Source organism: Akebia trifoliata, chromosome 12, assembly GCF_017979445.1.
Source record: "Akebia trifoliata isolate Shusen 1 chromosome 12, ASM1797944v1, whole genome shotgun sequence".
Lineage (NCBI taxonomy): Eukaryota > Viridiplantae > Streptophyta > Magnoliopsida > Ranunculales > Lardizabalaceae > Akebia > Akebia trifoliata.
The window spans coordinates 7,514,469-7,526,881 of NC_141386.1; the positions used below are offsets into that span (position 1 = coordinate 7,514,469).

The 12,413-nt window shown below is 34.8% G+C and overlaps 1 pseudogene; it reads left to right on the top strand.

Annotated features, from left to right (window-relative positions):
- The first annotated feature begins 10,020 nt into the window (after nucleotides 1–10,020).
- On the top strand, nucleotides 10,021–11,641 carry LOC147388829 (homeobox-leucine zipper protein HDG2 pseudogene; annotated as a pseudogene).
- Nucleotides 11,642–12,413: the final 772 nt, after the last annotated feature.

A 12,413-nucleotide genomic window follows, 5' to 3' on the forward strand; every position in this document is an offset into this window, starting at 1 on the left:
AAAAGAACGTTGATGCTCAAAAATGTGGAAATCGGGTCTGGTGAAAATCGTAATTGGCACCATGGGTAATAAGGGCAAACAAAAAAACAAAACAAAACAAAACAAAAAAAAAGAACTCCTGGCCCGCAAGAGTATAAATTGTGAACGACGAAATCTTTCCAAGAAAACCCATGTCCCGAGCAGATAACAATCCTCCAAATACCAAGGCACTGGGGATGACTCTAAAGGAACCAAAAGAACAATTGACATTTGTATCCCCTATGTTTGGCAAAAATACCAAGATCGTCACAGTCAAAGATTTTACAAACGCTAAATTTATCATACTCATTTGATAGAGACATTTCATTAGATTTCAAAAACTACTATTTTGATCGATGATGAAAAATGTAGGACTTATTCAAACTTCAAAATATTTTCTTTTGAGACTCATCATAGAATTCATCCTTCTCTCCCTTGGTTCACTTGGAGAAGTAAAAATTTTTAGATCGATCGTAGACAAGATACTTGTGGCTTCTGAGTTTGTGCCTAGTTTAAGCTAAGTATTGAACTTGATTATTCGGACTTCTGATGTTTCAGCTCGAACTGCTCTTAGTTCTTCTTCTGTTTTGCTTTGTTGCTCTAACTTTTGCCTAGATCGCCTTTTCAGGTTATCAATCTAGCGAGCTTGCTCTAACTTTTACATAGATTGCCTTTTCAGGTTTTCAAACTAGTGAGCTTTCTTTTTTCCTTTGCTCTGATTGTTGCCAAAGTTGTCTTTTCAAATTTTCAACCTTGCGAGCTTGCCTTAATTTTTACCTAAGTCGTCTTTTTTTAGATTTTCTACCTAGCAGGCTTTTTTTTTCTTCCTTATGGAATTGCTGTCTGATCATGTTTTACTACCTTCCTTGACTTTTTCACACAGTACTTAGGAGGACTTTCATAGGTAGGCTTAGAACTGGGTATAAAAAAGAAAGGAATCTTGAGGCTCAAAAACCCAGATACCCCTTGTGTGGCATTTCTTTTTAAATTATTTTCTTTTTTCTTGAATTTTCTTCCCCATTTTGGATGATATTTCTTTTTTTTTTCCTTTTGATTTTTTTTTTTTGGCTTTTTTTCTTTATCGGGGAATCTATTTTTTTATTTTGATGTGGTCGGGCCTGGAGTAACTTCTTAGGTTGCCTACGTACCTCAAAATTTTGGGATCAGATCAAAATGTAGTTTGAATTTTTCCCTCTCCTGGGTTAGGTGATCGAGCTGAGGAATAAAAATATTTTTTTTTACTTTATTTTTTTGAAAAAAGGCTGCAAAGGGCTGAGAAAGGAGATATTGAACTGGGTAATAGGAGAATTGATTCGGCCAAAAATGGCCTCCTTAAATGTAGTACCGTTTGATTTGGTCAAGGTTGGTTGGTTCTGGTAAATCGATTCCATCATGATCTTGAAACCTGACTGCTTTTCCTGATAATATTTCCTTTATGATGAACGGACCTCTCCAATTTGATTTGAACTTCCCTCTAGGGTCAAAGATAGGTACTAAATCTCCGACTTGTAAGTGACGGGCCTTGATCTTTTTGTCAAATGCACGGGCGACTCTTCTTTGATAAACTTGCATGTGGTAAAAAGCTCTTAGTTTTTCTTCGATCAAATTTAATTCTTCATACCGTTGACGAACCCAATCTGCTTCTGACAAGTGACTTTCCAACAAGACCCTGAGAGACGGAATTTCCATTTCAACTGGCAAGACTGCTTCCATGCCATACACTAAGGAGTAAGGAGTGGCTCCAGTAGAGGATCGAATTGAAGTTCGATATGGCCATAATGCAAATGGAAGTTTTTCTGACCAATCTCGATGCGATTGACACATTTTCACGATGATTATCTTAAGACAATTACTAGTTGCTTCAATCACTCTATTAATCTGAGAACGGTAGGGGGATGATTTGTGATGCCGGATCTTGAACTTTGAACATAGAGTAAGCTTTGAAGTACGACCCCATTATCAGAGATCAGTTCAGAGGGTACTCCCATATCAACTGATAATATGTGATTTGCAACTCAAGATGCAGTGAGGATAGCACCGATACATTTTATAACATCTCCATCGATATTTTTATCTCATTGGGCGAGTATCTATTCAGTGTTGAACAATACCCAAGCTTGCACCTAACATATCCTTATCAGACCACGCGAACAAGTCTTTCGAAATTTCTGAGTAAATTCATTATCCCCTCGTGTTCCTCTAGGGATAGGATGGATTCTATTTGAATTTCTTTAGGAATTTTTTTTTTAATTCCGTGGTCAATGACATTTGCTTTCCCGATTAAAGGTTGAGTCTGACTCTTATCTTCTTGCTCAGGAAATAAATCTATCCTTAAAGCTAGATTAGTAGTTAATTCATTAATACACTCGAGATATTAAAAAATTTCATTTATCCAATCAAATTCAGACGGGGCGACAGACACCTCTATGACTCGGCAAACTAACTCGACTCAACAGAAAAAGAGTCGACTCGAAAAGAAGACATGACTTTGATGAAAAAAAGGGACTCGAACTAACCCAAATAACTCATGAAAACTCAAGACTACCCACAACGGGCTTGATTAGGACTGAGGACTGAGATATTACTTACAACCGGCATGACTGAGGTGCTGTGATATTCAAAGAACAACTAGGCGATATTGAGAAATTTTGAGGTAATTTTTGACTATTGACTTGATATTGACGTTTGTTCTAACTGACCGGATTTACAACCCTAGCTAGACGATGGATGATTGAGCTTAGGTACAATGATAACCCTTAAACCTCATTGAAAGTGAATTTAACTAGTTTCAATGTCACCCCCTTGATAACATTTTAAATAAACCCTGAGATTTTATTAAATTATGTGCACCAATCCATTAAACAATTCATTAATGTAATGATTATTCAGAAAAATAATTTTATTGCACTCTTGAAAAATGTTGACAAATAATGTTTTCATTGAATAACAACTTCCACAAACGTATTTCAATAATTTTTCATACAAAAATAGATTTTTTTGTAAACCATTTTTTGAAAAATATTTTTCTTCCTTTTCTTTTTTTTTTAGAAAACTTTTTTGGGAAAACATTTCTCTTCTGAAAAATATTTTTCTTCTGGAAAATATTTTTCTTCTTTTAAAATGGGTTAAAAATCCAAATAAGAAAAAAGTTTGAATTTCATTTTGATTCAAATGGCTCGGTCCATAATGATCATTGGATCGAGATGGACTAGGTCAAGTTTAAATTGGATTTTTTATTGGGTTGAGGCACCTAGTGATTAGGTTAAACAGAAAAGATTGATCCTTGAGGACAAAACCGTACATTATGATCTCATCATTTACATACATTCACCTCATCATTCACATGCATTATGATCTCATCATTCACATACATTAATCATTCACAAGGTCTCATTCAATAAATAACCCGGGAACATCCACAATAAGTTAGAGTCGTGATCTATAGGGGAGGTTTCTAGACCCTAAGCTTACTATATGCAATGCATTTTTATCTGGCCACCCTTGCCCAAGCACACCTATATACCTCTCGAGCGTACTCAATCAGACGGTACGTGGTGACTTGGTTTGATATACCGTGTAGGTGATAATCTAAAACTTCAACTCACTTCTTTGAAGTCGAAAACAACCAGTTTGATCCCCAGTTGAGAGGTGGCGCACGATGCTGAGCAAGGACCCACTTAAATACCTCTCATCTAAAATAGACGTAGACTATCCCCCTCGTACAGTAGGGTACAGCAGGGCAGGATCTCGCTTAGGCACTGGTTTTGAACAAGAAGTGCAATTGATGTACTTGGATTATCTTTGATATACCTACGGATACAAGTCAAGAGTTGTAGCATTCATAAATGGTTTGGCATCCCACGAGGGGACCGATCACGTACTAATACTACATTGGCAATCGGGACATGTGACTGTGTGACTTACAATAGGTCAAAGGCTCAGGTTGCTCCAGTCTAGGTGCATCGATATACCTTTCAAAGTCACCTGATCAAACGGTACTGATGCCCCAGTTTGATATACCCTAAGGTATATGACTGGAGTTGTGATTTTCATGAATGACGTCGCATCTCCGAAGAGACCGGGCCAGGCACTAGTGCCACGTTGGCTATATGGGACGTGCAAGCGTGCAAAGTAGTAAACGTGCTAGTGGTGTGTGCAAAACAGGTGGGGTGTGCCCGGGGTCTTTTTCAAACACATGGGCCCATGGGCCTGATCAGATCATCAATGGGCCACCAACAAGCATTGTAAGATTACCAAGATCGAAATCATAACATGCAAATTAAAATCAATCAATCGAATCAAAACTAATCAATTAATTAGAATCACATAATCAACATGTTAGACTTAATGGTTAGAGCAATCGAGATATCCAAATATCAATTGGGTATCAAAAAGGAAAACCATGCACCCTCTTCACATGTGGATTCATTGAGTTAACTCGTCTCATAGCATTCAACATCATAGAACATGAAAAAATATCACGTGAAGCATTATCAGGAAGCATAAACGGAATGCATTGAGAATAAATATTGAGTTGCATGAGATCCAACCGAGTCGACTCGACTCATCACATTCAAAATCGGGGTATTAAAGAACACATATTGTAAAAACAATATGTTAAGACCAAACCGCGCATATTGAGCATGTTGCGTGATGCAACATGAGTTCAACTGAGTTGACTCGACCAATATCTTCCCCAATGGTTGAATTTTGAAATCCAACCCAATTTTTTATTTTTTTAAAATAACTAAAAAAGAACTTTTTTTATGGTCCAATCGAGGATTACTTTGGGTGACCCAAAACAATTCGAAATTTCAAATAATATTGAATCGAAGATATAATATTAGTTGTGGAGATAAAGAGCGATAAACCTTTTTTAAAAAAAACAAATTGACCCTTTTTTTTTTTTTTAAATGAAATAATGCAATTACTATTCACAATCAACCACAAAATTTTCAATAAGGACTCGTTGTGTAGCAAAATCCATATTTCTCGAAATTATAAATCTTGGATGATGAATTTGGATTAGCATTTTGAGAATCACCAAACCATGTGAAAACTAAACAAAAATCGAAGGTCTTACACCACTATGAATCATCAGTTGGCACATCAATCACCCACGCAAATGGAATTCAATCCAAACAAATAATTATTGGGATAACTAATGACAACAAACCTTTCCAAGGCCACCCATGCATGGAGATCAAATTTTACAGGTATTGGATCACCATAACAAAATAGATTTGCTCACTTCAAAGATAGAATAATGAGCCAACTTCTCAATCAATCTTACAAGAATTGGAATTTCATGAAACTAAGCCAACCACATCATATGATTGTCCGCAATCAATATCAAAGGTAATTCCACCAGAGAATGCTGTGAGTTCAATACACAACTATAAATTGAAAATATCATGAAACAAAATGACCTTAAATGAAGATTCCAATCACCTAAAAATCTAATCATGCAATGCCATAAGATTAATAAAAATTGTTCATAAAAATTAAAATAAATAAAATAAAATAAGAAAAATGACAAAAACTAACACGTACCTGATTTTTGCGGCACCACGCGACCTCACAGATTTTTATTTTATTTTTTTAGCTTGAAGCACATGCAAAACATTCTAACTCATTAAAAAGAAATAAAAAAAAATAAAAAAAAATGCTGCCACGTGGGGAGGTCAAAGGCCTTTAGCAAGATATGAAATCTAACTAATTTGGTGAGGATATCCTCATCCCTTTTGATTTTTTTATTTTTTTTTTTATTTTTTTAAAATAACTAAAAAATAACTTTTTTTTTATGGTCCAATTGAGGATTACTTTGGGTGACCCAAAACAATTCGAAATTTCAAATAATATTGAATCGAAGATAGAATATTAGTTGTGGAGATAAAGAGCGATAAACCTTTTAAAAAAAAACAAATTGATTCTTTTTTTTTTTTTTTTTAAATGAAATAATGCAATTACCATTCACAATCAACCACAAAATTTTCAATAAGGACTCGTTGTGTAGCAAAACCCATATTTCTCGAAATTATAAATCTTGGATGATGAATTTGGATTAGCATTTTGAGAATCACCAAACCATGTGAAAACTAAACAAAAATCGAAGGTCTTACACCACTATGAATCATCAGTTGGCACATCAATCACCCACGAAAATGGAATTCAATCCAAACAAATAATTATTGGGATAACCAATGACAACAAACCTTTCCGAGGCCACCCATGCATGGATATAAGATTTTACAGGTATTGGATCACCATAACAAAATAGATTTGCTCACTTCAAAGATAGAATAATGAGCCAACTTCTCAATCAATCTTACAAGAATTGGAATTTCATGAAACTAAGCCAACCACATCATATGACTGTCCGCAATCAATATCAAAGGTAATTCCACCAGAGAATGCTGTGAGTTCAATACACAACTATAAATTGAAAATATCATGAAACAAAATGACCTTAAATGAAGATTCCAATCACCTAAAAATCTAATCATGCAATGCCATAAGATTAATAAAAATTGTTCATAAAAATTAAAATAAATAAAATAAAATAAGAAAAATGACAAAAACTAACACGTACCTGATTTTTGTGGCACCACGCGACCTCACAGATTTTTATTTTATTCTTTTAGCTTGAAGCACATGCAAAACATTCTAACTCATTAAAACGAATTAAAAAAATATATAAAAAAATGCTGCCACGTGGGGAGGTCAAAGGCCTTTAGCAAGATATGAAATCTAACTAATTTGGTGAGGATATCCTCATCCCTTTTGATTTTTTTATTTTTGATTTTGTTTTTTTGTTTTGTGGTTGGTTGCTTCCAACAACACACAACACACCACTAACATTTCAACACACCACTAACTCTCAGCATAACCAATGCCCCTTTTTTGTTTTTTATTTTTATTTTTTTATGTTGCTGCCAGCAACATAACTCACACAACCCCTCTCTGTTTTAGACTCAATGATTGCTTCAATTTTGAAAATCCAAAAACAGATTTTTGAAGAAGGACGATGCAAGTTTCTTTGTTAAAAAAAAGGATTATTTTTTCGATGCTCCGACTCGTAGAATGATTAGATTTATGGATTGAAACCGATCAGACAGCGTTGTCTCTCAAGATGATGAAGTAGGGTAAAAGAAAATCAAAATTAAAATAAATCTCTCTGTTGGAGACGATGGTAAAAAACAGATTTTAAAGTAAGTCTCTCTATTGGAGACGATGAAGAAGATGGCCAAAATTAGATTTAAATAAGTCTCTCTATTGGAGACGATGAACAGGTGTGAAAACAAATGTAAAAACACATGGGTTTAAAAAAAAAATCAAACACACCGATCCAATGTCTTTACATTTTGGTTGCTGCCAACAGCACCCAAACATCAGTTTTCCTCCTTAATCGAGTTGCACAACAGAGAGAGGGAGAGAGACGAAGTAGAGAGGATGGAACAAGAGAGATCAGAAGGAGAGAGAGACGTCTCTCTGTTGTTCTCTTCTTTCTCCTTTGAGAAAGAGATAAAAAGTAGAAAACATCTCCTTTTATTAACGGCACACCATTCACCTCATTGAAAGCATTGAGAGTTTAACGATTAAAATCTAATTTTTACTAGGGCCACACCATCCCAAAAAACAAAAATATGCTGGTGCTTGCTAACAGAACCTAAAAAATATTTTTTTTAATTTTTTTTGTTTTTGCCTTTCTTCTTGTCGTCAATGGACAGCACGTCTTTGCCTAAAAATATCAACAAAACACACACTAAAAAAATAAATAAAAATAAAAAATAAAAATAAAACTAATGTTGTTGAAAGATAAACCGTACACTCCCTAAAATTTTTTTTTTTTTTACGAGAATATTGTCGAAACAGATTGCACACATTAAGCAAAATTCTCTTAAAAAAAAAAAAAAAACCCACACACGCATCTAAAAAAAAAATTCATTGTTCAACCACCATCATCCCATCTTAAATAAAACGATCCCTTTGAAATCTCGCATTATTTAGGATCATTTCGAATGGTTTTCGATTGAACCATAAAGACTAATATGTTAGATCCAGGTACTCAAAGTAAAATCAAATAATTAATGATGTACCAACAAGAATATAAAAAAAATTGATAAACAAACAATAAAAAGAAACTAACTAAAAAAAAAAAAAAAAACTAGGTCATTGGCAATGTTCCCATACTTGGGACTTTTCAAGTCTGATCCTCAAAAGTCCCCAGTGGAGTCGCCACTGAAAGCGCTCTCGATCCGCGGGGTGCGCGGATCCGCTTTTGACCCTTAGGGTTTGGGAGTAGCCACCTAGTTATTACGGTCTAGGAACCGAATACTGACTCTAAACGGATAAAGAAATTAATCTACTAAAGAAAAATTAAATCCAGAGATCACATTACGGGGTTGGAAGGTGTTAGGACTACCCCCGTCCGGCCAATGCCGGTCTCTACTTATCCCAAATAAGACTACATTGCTAACAAAAACCTAGATAGAAAAAATAAAAGAGATTTTACCTTCGAACGCAACGGTTCTATTCCCTCAGATTTGATAAAACTACTCCTTGTACCGTACTCTTTACTTCGTTCTGTCTTCGGATCTGATTTCGGATCTCCGAGACAAGGTATCTCTTCCTTAGATATGGATTCTTCAAATTTTGTTATCGATTTTTGGGTGTTTTTGAATGGCGTCTAGGTGTTTTTTAGGCTAAAATCGAAGTATAGGTGTTAGGTAAGGAGTTGGGGCTTCAAAATTAGGGTTTGTGGGAGGTTAGGGAAGCTTTTTGACCTACTTCTCTTAGGGTTTTTTATTTGATACGAAAATAGGGTGTAGGGACCCTTATTTATAGATTTTTTTAAGGGTTTATTTAGATAGAATTAGTGTTTAATTAGAATTCTTTTAGTTAGAGTTATATTTTAGTTAAAATTATTTTAGGTAGAGTTGTATTTTAATTAGAATTATTTTAGGTAGAGTTATATTTTAGTTAGAACTCTATTAAATAGAATTATTATTTAATTAGAACTCTATTAGGGTTTTGACTTTTGGTCTTATTTGATTGACTTTAAGATTTTGACTTTAGTCTTAATTGATTGACTTTAAGATTTTGATTTTAGTCTTAATTGATTGACTTTAATATCTTGACTTTAGTCTTAATTGATTGACTTTAATATCTTGACTTTAGTCTTACTTAAATGACTTTAATTTTTTGATTTTAGTCTTGCTTGATTGACTTTAATTTTTTGGAGAACCCCCCTCTATTATATCTTTAATTCTTTGGACCCCCAAATGGAGGGGTCCTTGAAGAAATATCTTGGCAACCCTCAACAATTTTGCCTGAGAGCCTGATTGATCGATTTTTTTAGTTTAAATTTTTAAATTAATTTTATTAATGTTTCACTTTAATTATTTAATATTTTATTTATTAATTTTAAATTTTTTAATTATAAAAATTATAAAATTACTATTTTGCCCTCAGAGAGGATTTTTTACGTTTTAAGTCATTTTTCAATGTTCCAGGATATTTTGGAATCAGTTTTTCATAAAGAATTCAATGTGAATATTGGTTTGTATCATTTATGAAATTTTTTTGTGCAATATGATCGTGAATTTTATGAGGGGCATTTTCGTAATTTTATCGAAGTCTGTGAAAATTGGCGAAATAATTTATTTGGTTTCGATTTGTTATTTTATGTGTTTGAATGAGTTTTCCTAAGCGTAGCGTGGGCTCTAGGGATGTTTTAAGGTTAGCGGTAGTTTGGTAATTTGATCATTTTTTTGTGATTTTTATCGTAAAGCTTCTTTTTGTCTGCAAGATGATAATTTCTATGTTTCTGGGGTCATATTTTCCTAGCGTAGCGTGGTTTCTACAATTTTGTCAGTTCGAGATACCTCATCCGGATTTTTGAAACATATCTGGTAACAAAATAAAGTATTGGAATAAACATACATCATTGGGAACCGTTACGATCGGGTTGACGAGTTGATTAATCAGGCGAGTGCAAAAATGGGGTGTCTACAAATAGATACACTTGAGGCCAGGTAAGTCAAAAACCTATTTTCTTTTTATTCTAAAAGCTTCACATTTTTACTAATAAATATATATATATATATAATAAAATAATAATAATAATAATAATATAAATATAAAAAAATAAGGGTACCACCTCGGTGTCTGAAGCATCACGACTCACTAGGTAAGACGCGAATGCAACGAAGTAGGGACCTTGAGCAAGCTTCTCCTAAGATTACTCTCCGGGCCTATTGAGTAAGATAAACCATTGATCATCGAGCTTGCGATTTCAGCAATAGAAGAGCTGATCCGAATGGCCCAACTTGAAGAACCCTTACGGATGCGTGCCCTTTACGATACTTATGAGATTCTAAATGAAGAAGAGTACATAGGAACTTTTCCTAGGAGAATTGAGCTAAAACCTTTTAGATTGAAAACAGAAGCTTCACGAGAAAGTGCCATTGTAATCATGAATCATATTAACCTTGTTGAGATCCTTATAGATGTGAATCAGTGGTCCACCGTGTTTTCTAGCATTGTTTCAAGAGCAATGACTCTTGAGGTCTTATCAACAGGCGTAACAGAAAACTACAATGGAACCCTTCAAGTGATGACAACAAAATTCCAAGTCCCTTCACCTTTTGTTCCGATCCGAGAGAATTTCTTTGTAAGGTATTGTAAACAGTACTCCGAGGGAATTTTGGTGGTTGTCGATGTGTCCTTGGAACATTTACGTCCAAGCTCGATATTGAGATGTCGAAGAAGGCCATCTGGCGGTGTAATCCAAGAAATGTCGAATAGTTATTCCAAGGTTGTATGGATTGAACATGTTGAAGGGGATGCCAAAGTAGTTTATACTATATATAAATCACTGGTTAAACTCTGGCCTTGGATTTGGAGCAAAGCGATGGGTTGCTACCTTAGATCGACAGTACGAACGCCTTGCAAGTGTTATGGCTAGTAACATGTCGGCTAGAGATATTGGTGTGACAACGAATCAAGAAGGACGAAAGAATATGTTGAAGCTAGCTGTGATAATGGTGATGAGTTTTTGTTCTAGAGTAAGTGCTTCTACTGCTCACACATGGACCATATTATTAGGAAATGGAGCTGAAGATGTGAAGGTCATGACCAGAAAAGCATAAACGACCCAGGATTACCTCTTGGTATTGTGCTAAGTGCAGCCACTTCTTTCTGGCTTCCTGTTCCACCAAAGAGAGTCTGATTTCCTCTGGAATGAGAATTCTCGTGATGAGCGGGATATCCTTTTTAATGGTAGTGTTGTTCAAGGAATGACACACATTGCTAATGGCCAAGATCCTGGTAACTGCATATCTCTACTGCGAGTAAATACTCCAAATTATAACCAAAATAACATGTTGATATTGCAAGAGAGTAGCACCGATACAACAGGCTCTTTCGTAGTTTATGCTCCTGTTGATATTGTTGCAATGAATGTGGGACGACTCAGACTATGTAGCCTTCCTGCCTTCAGATCTTGGTTGATTCAAGTCCAACAACAAAACTCCATCTTGGATCTGTAGTAACTGTTAACAACCTTATTGCTTACACCGTTGAAAAGATCAAATGCGTCATTACAAGGGACAATGCATGAATTGGGAAGATTAACTTATGGTAAAAATAAAGTAAGATCAACAAAAGAAGATAATGAAAAATGAATTTTAGGTTGTAGAAGAAAGAAAGTAAAGAAGTAAAAAAAGCACCTTACATCTAAAAAAAAAACAAAAAAAAATCATAAATAGAAAATCATAAATCGAGAAAATAGAAAAATAAAAAATAAAAAATCAAGAAAATGCAAAAAAATCAAAAAAATCTCTTAAAAATCCTTTCGAGTTGCATTCAATTCAAATTTGTTAAAACACGATAAAAAATATCTGAATTTCAAAACTTATCAAACTTTCATCAAATCCGAGATCTCACACGAGTTCCGCGCCATCGAGATCAAGGAATTAATAAGGCAAGGCCCTATCAAACCCCATGCTTAAGTAACCATTTACTACAAAAGTCATCAATTCAACCGATAATTCGAAGTCGCGTTTCAGCAAAAAAATTTGTCCCGTACAAATAGGGATTTAGTCTATTCCTTGCACGTAATTCCTACAAAGAAAGGTAGCTGTAGACACCCCAATTTGAACGGATCCCTACTCGAAAGGGCCCAAAAATATTGATTTTCCAAATAAATTGGCCAACGGGCCTTAAAGGCCCAAGTCATTGAAAAGTGACATTTTGATCGAACCAAGGCCCCTAAGACCTCTTAATGGTTTAGGGGGCCCACCAAAAGGACTCGGCCCTACCCTACGCTTTCCCAATATTCGCCGCTCCGCTTCCAAAAATAAAAAATACCCGATTCTCAATAAAATTCGTAG